Source organism: Thermobia domestica, chromosome 9 (genome assembly GCF_964235325.1).
Source record: "Thermobia domestica chromosome 9, izTheDome1.hap1.1, whole genome shotgun sequence".
Classification (NCBI taxonomy): domain Eukaryota; kingdom Metazoa; phylum Arthropoda; class Insecta; order Zygentoma; family Lepismatidae; genus Thermobia; species Thermobia domestica.
In genome coordinates, this window is record NC_137462.1 from 251,293,736 (window position 1) to 251,302,909 (window position 9,174).

The window sequence follows — 9,174 nt, forward strand, 5'->3', positions numbered from 1 at the left end:
TTCGTACAAATATTTTTCCCGACGATTTGCATCATTATGTTTACGTACCAACAAAACATGTTTAAATTATTGTGCATGTGAAAAGAATGACTTAGTCTGTCACGATGTCTCCTACAGTGAAACACGCTGATCTGCTACGTGCTCTGCACAAAGCTAAACCAAGATTGCGTAAAGCTAAACCAAGATTGCCAATGCAGACGCTTCATTAATTCATAGTATTTGTGAATGTTGTTATAATGTCTTAAAAGGCAATGTTCCACTGACAAGTGCGCAGAAGTCAAGATTAAAGCGTTACAAGAACACGCTCCGCTATCTCGTAGACAATACAAAATCATTGGATAAAAAGAAGAAACATTTAGCCGTACAACAAGGAGGATTCTTACCTGCATTGCTTGCACCTATTGTAGGAAGTGTGTTATCCAGTATTTTGTTTAAACAATAAATATCATGGAACATAGCAAGAAGATGGTTTTAGTGCCACCAGAAATGCTTCAACGAATGCATGGATCATCATCCCGTGCGAGTGAAAATCGAGAATCTAATCTCGATCGTGAAATGCAATCTATATTGAACACATCGTATCCAAGTGATGAAGAAAAATGGAATCAGTACAATAGAATATTACAGAAATATCTTTATGTGATACGTAATCAAGAAGAACCAATACCACTTACAATTACATCAATGATACCTGATGGTGACGTTCCGAATGTTGACGATAGCACGAAACAAGAAATTTTAGCCGCAATACCACAAATGTATCGTAACAAAGCCGAACTACTATTCCGTCGTTTAAAACAAGATGACGCAATTACGTGGGATCATAAAGGAACAGTGTACATCAACGACAATAAACTACATGGATCCAATATTGTAGATTTAATGTGCGATGTGACTCGACCGAGGAAACATTCTAATCCTCAAGGCTGGGAATTGTTTTGCAACTACCTTGCATCGTCAAACACACCTCAAGAATTGATTGGTAATCCACGAAGATTAAACTATATTGTCAAGCATAATAGTACAACAGCATCTGAAGGATCTGCACCACCAAAACCGGCACCTGAATTATTTTCTTCCGGAGAAGAAGAAGAAGAAGAAGATGATGATGATGTTTTAGAAGTCCGACCAAAAAGAAAACGTATCATTCCACAATGGTCAACGTACAAACCATGAACCAAAAGTTGAAATCCATTTATTACAATCCAGCACACCCTGCATCATTTTCTACTGCAAAGAAATTATGGCAAGCCACAGGAAAATCTATACCTCTAGCCAAAATAAAACTTTGGTTAAACAAACAACCTTCCTACACGTTACATCGTCCTGTACGTCGTCGTTTCCGTAGAGATTTTTACCTTGTCAACAATATTGATGATCAATGGGAATGTGATTTAAATGATTTACAATCACTTCAAAACTATAATGACAATTACCGCTATATTCTTACAGTGATTGATGTGTTTAGTCGGTACGGGTGGGCTGTACCACTAAAATCAAAAAGTGCCGAGGATATAGTGAATGCATTTGAAATGATTTTCCAGGAAAGGAAACCAATTGTGCTACGTAGTGATCAAGGAACTGAATTTACCAACAAGACAGTACAAAAGTTTTTCAGGAAACACAACGTGCAACATGTTACAACAAAGGATCCAGATATTAAAGCCAGCATCGCAGAAAGATTTAATTAATAAAGCCGTACAACAAGGAGGATTCTTACCTGCATTGCTTGCACCTATTGTAGGAAGTGTGTTATCCAGTATTTTGTTTAAACAATAAATATCATGGAACATAGCAAGAAGATGGTTTTAGTGCCACCAGAAATGCTTCAACGAATGCATGGATCATCATCCCGTGCGAGTGAAAATCGAGAATCTAATCTCGATCGTGAAATGCAATCTATATTGAACACATCGTATCCAAGTGATGAAGAAAAATGGAATCAGTACAATAGAATATTACAGAAATATCTTTATGTGATACGTAATCAAGAAGAACCAATACCACTTACAATTACATCAATGATACCTGATGGTGACGTTCCGAATGTTGACGATAGCACGAAACAAGAAATTTTAGCCGCAATACCACAAATGTATCGTAACAAAGCCGAACTACTATTCCGTCGTTTAAAACAAGATGACGCAATTACGTGGGATCATAAAGGAACAGTGTACATCAACGACAATAAACTACATGGATCCAATATTGTAGATTTAATGTGCGATGTGACTCGACCGAGGAAACATTCTAATCCTCAAGGCTGGGAATTGTTTTGCAACTACCTTGCATCGTCAAACACACCTCAAGAATTGATTGGTAATCCACGAAGATTAAACTATATTGTCAAGCATAATAGTACAACAGCATCTGAAGGATCTGCACCACCAAAACCGGCACCTGAATTATTTTCTTCCGGAGAAGAAGAAGAAGAAGAAGATGATGATGATGTTTTAGAAGTCCGACCAAAAAGAAAACGTATCATTCCACAATGGTCAACGTACAAACCATGAACCAAAAGTTGAAATCCATTTATTACAATCCAGCACACCCTGCATCATTTTCTACTGCAAAGAAATTATGGCAAGCCACAGGAAAATCTATACCTCTAGCCAAAATAAAACTTTGGTTAAACAAACAACCTTCCTACACGTTACATAGTCCTGTACGTCGTCGTTTCCGTAGAGATTTTTACCTTGTCAACAATATTGATGATCAATGGGAATGTGATTTAAATGATTTACAATCACTTCAAAACTATAATGACAATTACCGCTATATTCTTACAGTGATTGATGTGTTTAGTCGGTACGGGTGGGCTGTACCACTAAAATCAAAAAGTGCCGAGGATATAGTGAATGCATTTGAAATGATTTTCCAGGAAAGGAAACCAATTGTGCTACGTAGTGATCAAGGAACTGAATTTACCTACAAGACAGTACAAAAGTTTTTCAGGAAACACAACGTGCAACATGTTACAACAAAGGATCCAGATATTAAAGCCAGCATCGCAGAAAGATTTAATCAGACATTGAAACATCGTATGTGGAAATACTTTACCAAATATCAAACATACAATTACATCAAAGCATTGCCTTTACTTGTAAAAGCATACAATGAAAGTCGGCATTCCAGTATTAAAATGGCACCTGCAAACGTTTCTCAGGACAATTTACTGGAGGTGTGGCATAACTTATACGACAAAAAGCTACAACGTTCAAAACAAGATACGGATTTATCTGTTGGTGATACTGTTCGTATAAGTAAAACAAAACGTATCTTTGACAAGGGTTACCTCGAGAACTGGACTTGGGAAATATTCAGAGTAAAAGCCATTGTACCAAGAAACCCACCAGTGTATCGACTAGAGGATTTAAATCATCAACTCATCGATGGTGTTTTCTACAGAGAAGAATTACAACCAGTGCCGCTCCCTTCGACGTTCCTCATCGATAAAATATTACGTACAAGAACAAAAGGTCGCAGAAAGGAGTATCTCGTCCAGTGGAAAGGATATCCTTCCTCATTCAATTCGTGGATCCCTGCAACTTCATTGAAGAAGAAGAAGAATGGAACCTGATCCAGATTTTTACGTTACACTTCCCAGTAATAGTTCCATGGATTATTTTCCAGAAAATACATTGACTTCATATATTACGAAACTACAACGACGTGTAGAGTTTCGCCAGAAATGGGATGTTGCAATTGTAGAGATTCATTATCCACATTCTTTGCTGAACATTAACAGTGAAAACAATAAAATATATTACAAATCATCAAGTAGTAATGATCAGGAACCGTGGAAGGTTGTAACGATCCCTATTCGCTATTATAACAATATACGGGATCTTATTCATGCAATTAATATACATCATAAAGAAACCAATTTATTTATATCCCATGATGCAACTAATAATATATGCCTCATAAGACATCCCAATAAGGAAATCCATACTTCTGTACAAATCTCACCAAGTGTTAGTTTAATGCTTGGATTTGAACCAAAAAGTGATTTAAAAGATATGCAAAAGGGACAATATACACCGGATGTACGATTAGGTTTACCATCACAAATGTACGTCTACTGTGACATTATTGAATCTGTCATTGTTGGAGATACAATGGTACCCTTGCTACGAATTGTCAACATGGATCCTGTGAATCATACTTTTGGAAGTCATGCAGTACAAATCTTTAATCCTGCACATTATGTTCCGGTGGAAAAAATGAATCTTGAGCAAATACAAATCGATATAAGGGATAGCACAGGTCATCGTATGCCATTCACCTTTGGAACGGTGTGTACAAAACTACATTTCCGTCGTCGTCGTCATGACTGATCCGTATTTGCAATACTACCAAAAACAAGCGTTATCCGGTATCGGCAACGTCTATGTGGGAAGTCCCTATCAAGCAGGACATGGCATTGGAAGTTTCCTTGGTGGCTTATTTCGTTCAGTGTTACCAATTGTGAAGCAAGGCGCTAAAACTGTGGGAAAAGAATTATTAAAATCAGGTGCCAATATGATTAATGATGTTGTGATCTCGAATCAACCGCTGGAAGAATCGTTTCATCAACGTATGCAAGAGGCAAAATCAAATTTACAAGAAAAAGCTAAAAATAAGTTGAAAACTATGCTGGGAAGTGGATATCATAAACGAAAATGGGATGACTGCTCTCAGTTTGAGGTTGACCTTCCAACGATCAACAACACCATCAATCCTACGAAGAGACGTAAATTATCACATAAGAAGAAGAAGAGATCATTGGCATCGTCACCAGATATTTTTGATTAATTCAACGATGGCTTTCTTACATCATCAATCCTGTGAATGTGTAAAAAGTGAATTGGACATTTTTTCAACATTACCCACGCAAACCAGTGTTCTGGACAGTCGTATTATAGGGTACAAACCAATTAGTTCAATAGCTGAAAATTCACCAATAGAATTTGTAGTGAGTGGTAGCAGTGATGAATACATTGATTTACCACAAACCTTATTATACATCCAAGCACAAATTGTGAAACCAGATGGTTCATCCTTCACCAATACAGATAAAGCAATTGCACCTGTCAATGATTTTCTAAATGCTATGTTTAGTGAAGTACAAATCTACTTGAACAATAAACTGATTTCATTTCCGTCACATAATCATCCATATCGTTCGTACCTGGAAAAACTGCTCAATTATAGTGATGGAGCTAAAAATACACATTTACAAACAGCAATGTGGTTTCAAGATACGGCTGGTCATATGAACGCAACCACAAGTGAGAACAAAGGATTTCAACAACGCTATGAACTGACAAAACAAAGTATGAAATTCGATATGATTGGGCATCTTCATTGTGACATTTTTAATCAAGATAAATTTTTAATTCATGGAGTGGAATTACGTGTGAAACTTATTCCTGCAAAACCAAACTTTTGTCTCATGGCCGGTGAAAGTGATGTCAGTGCAAAAATCAATATTCTAGATGCGTCGTTGCAGGTGAAAAAAGTCAGCATTAGCCCTAGTGTCAAATTGGCAAACAATAAAATTTTACAATCTACACCGGCAAAGTATCCTCTGACAAGGGTTCAAATGAAATCATTTACCATCCCGAAGGATATACAATCCAAAACTATTGATAACCTGTTTATGGGAACATTGCCAAATCGTATTATTGTAGGATTTACATCGAATGAAGCATCCAGTGGAACTATTACCACCAATCCATTTGAATTTCAACATCTAAACATTAATTTCTTTACATTGTACGTGGATGGAAAAGCTGTACCTTCAAAACCATTGCAACCCAACTTTGAAGAAAATCTCTACATTTCATCGTACCACACATTGTTCTCAGGCTCTGGCATACATTTTACCAATACTGGAAATACAATTTCAAGAGCCGACTACAAGAATGGATATACACTGTTTGTATTTGACCTAACTCCCGATTCTTCTGCTGGAGATTGTCACTATTGGAATTTACAACGACATGGAGCCATCCGATTGGAAGTTAATTTCCAAGAGAAATTAGCAGCACCTGCAAACTGTATTGTGTATGGGGAGTTTTCCTCACTCCTAGAGATAGACCACCAGCGCAACATTATCCTGGACTTTTAAATTACAAGGTACGTATACGTTATGTATCATTTCCATTCACGATGTTGAATACATTACAATTAGCTAGTGCTTTAAACGGTAGTCCATTGTTCAGAAATCATTTTACTGGGGTATTTGCAAGCGATGAGTTGCCCTCACGGATTTCTCTTCCTCTGGCAATCATTGTTAATACAGATCCATCCACAAAACTAGGAAGTCATTGGATTGCAATTTATATTAATCATCGCGGTGTTGGAGAATATTTTGACAGCTATGGCCTTCCTCCTTATGTACCACAACATGTTGCATTCTTAAAACTTCATTGTATGTACTATAAATATAATAATAGCCAAATGCAAAGTCTTGGTTCATCCGTATGTGGCTATTATGCTTATTTTTATTTGTGTTGTAAAGCCCAAGGAAAATCTCTGCGTGAAATTCAATACTTGTTCACAACAGTACCCACGGTTAATGATCGTAGACTGCTGCAATATACCTTCCAGGTAATTTTATCATATTTATCATTGTAAGTGTATTTGTTTAATCATCATCTATTTCTATACTAATCATCTTTTTCCTCGTTCTTTTTTACAGAATTCACAATACGAAGCTTTGCAAACGGGTGCTATGCTGCAAAACATGGAAACAAATCATTACAATCAAGAAGAGGAGGCGGTCTAATGAAGAAACCCAGCTCAATATACAAACATTGTCAATAAGAAAGAAAAAGAAGAAACCAGAAAAAAATTAATAAAATGCAATTTATGCTCATTTATGTGTTTTTATTGTCCATTCCACATACAACGTTATCAGATTCTCCTAAAGAACTGTGCGATATAAGACGAGAACCCTGGGCAAAGTTTCCACCTAATTAATAGAGAACATTGACCAGGGACCTTGTCGCGCATCAAAACCAAATCATCGATCACGTGACTGTACTACACCCGAAGGGTCCTACCAAATTGAAAGGGGATACCCGTCCATACCTTATCAAATAGGATAAATTGAGTCAGTAACCGAACATGTGGTTGTACTTAAAAATTTAACAATAGGACCACCGAAACATATTGAGGTCCTGTACTATGCTTCAATTGGACAATTTCAGTGGACCCCCATTGCCAAAATTTAAGAAGGGTGCAGCAATATACCCATGTCTTATGATAGGAAATGGACCCCTGTAATCATAGAATCACATCAAAGGGGATAAAATGGACCAAAAACCAAACACGTGGTACAACGTTTATATTTTGGCAATTTTGTACCCCTAAAAGGGAATGATGTGGACCATCCAAATTTATCATGATACATATTGAGGTCCTGTACTATAATACCAAATGTTTAAATTGGGCATTTTCCAAAAATGAAGGGGTGGGCCAAGGTACCCCTCCCGGGGTGCACCAATGTACCCATGTCTTATGATAGATAATGGACCCCTATACATGACCATATAACCATATAAGGTAATAGGACCTCATCAAAGGGGGTAAAATGTACCAAATACCAAACACGTGGTTATACTAAAATTTTGGCAATTTTGTACCCCTAAAAGGGAACGAGGTGGACCACCCAAATTTATCATAATACATGTTAGGGTCCAATACTATAATACACAATGTTGAAATTGGGCAATTTCCAAAATTTAAAGGGTGGGCCAAGGTACCCCTCCCGGGGTGCACAAATGTACCTGACCCCTATACATGACCATATAACCATATAAGGTAATAACACCTCATCAAAGGGGATAAAATCGACCAAACACCAAACACGTGGTATAACGTATTGCTTACGTTTATATTTTTGGCAATTTTGTACCCCTAGAAGGAAATGAGGTGGACCACCCAAATTTATCATAATACATATTAGGGTCCTGTCCTATAATACCCAATGTTTAAATTGGTCAATTTCCAAAATTTAAGGGGTGGGCCAAGGTACCCCTCCCAAATTTTTCAAGGGGTGCATTAATATACCCATCTCTTATGAAAGGTAATCGACCCCTGTATACGCCCATATAACTATATAAGGTAATAATACATCATCAAAGGGGATAAATTAGGTCAAAAACCCCCGAAATTTGACTTTTTGGCAATTTTTTACCCATGAAAGGGAACGACATAGACCCCCAATACGGATAGAGGTACATACTGTGGTCCTAGGCTACCACACCAAATTTTCAGATTTGGCAATTTCCAAAATTTAAGGGGGGTGGTCCTATGTACCCTGCCAAAATTTAGGGGGTGGACCAAGGTACCCCTGCCAAAATTTAGAGGGGGTGGTCCTAGGTACCCCTAGGTCATTGACCCCGGGCCAAGGTCATTGACCTTTGACCTATGACGTCACAAAAAATTTTGCTGAGTCAGTTGCACCAACGTCGGTCCCTACTACTACTACAGTGTTGCCAACTTTGAGAAAATGTATTTTTATTTCGATTTTTAAATTTCTTCTTCTTTTACGGGTTGGGTACGAGGGGCACAAAAGTTACCTCGTTGAAATCTGTCTCATAAGCTTTCAAATGAGGTATGGCATCTCTCTTTGTGCCAATTAGGGACGTCAGGGTAGACCAAACTATTTCGAAAAATGTGTACAGGATGATTCTGGTAGGAAACACATAAGGATTTTTTTCTCACCTGGTATTGAACTTTCGCCCTTCACTTTTTTACATGGTTCTACCCAATGTCTGGCGTATAGGAAAAAAAATATTTTTCCTGCGTAGAAGTAACAGTGTTGCCAGCTTTTGACAAATTACCAAAAGCGAAAAATTACAACTTTCGTATTCTTCTTCTACGAGTTTAGGACGAGGGGCAAAAAAGTTTCCTCGTTGGAATTTGCATTCCATAACCTTTACAACGATGTATAGTTCATTTCCCTGTGACAATTAGAACGGGTACTAGGGCCGTCAACGTAAAGGTCTACGATTTTCTTGAAATCCCTATCCGTCCTGTAAAAAGTGGCCCTATAGTGGCCAAACGGCCAGTGATGCATGGTTGTACAAATTGAGACTTTTTCGCAGGATCACAATATCTGTAACATATCACAGTTAATCAAAATCCAGGATATCACTATTTTCGGCTGCTATCTAAAAA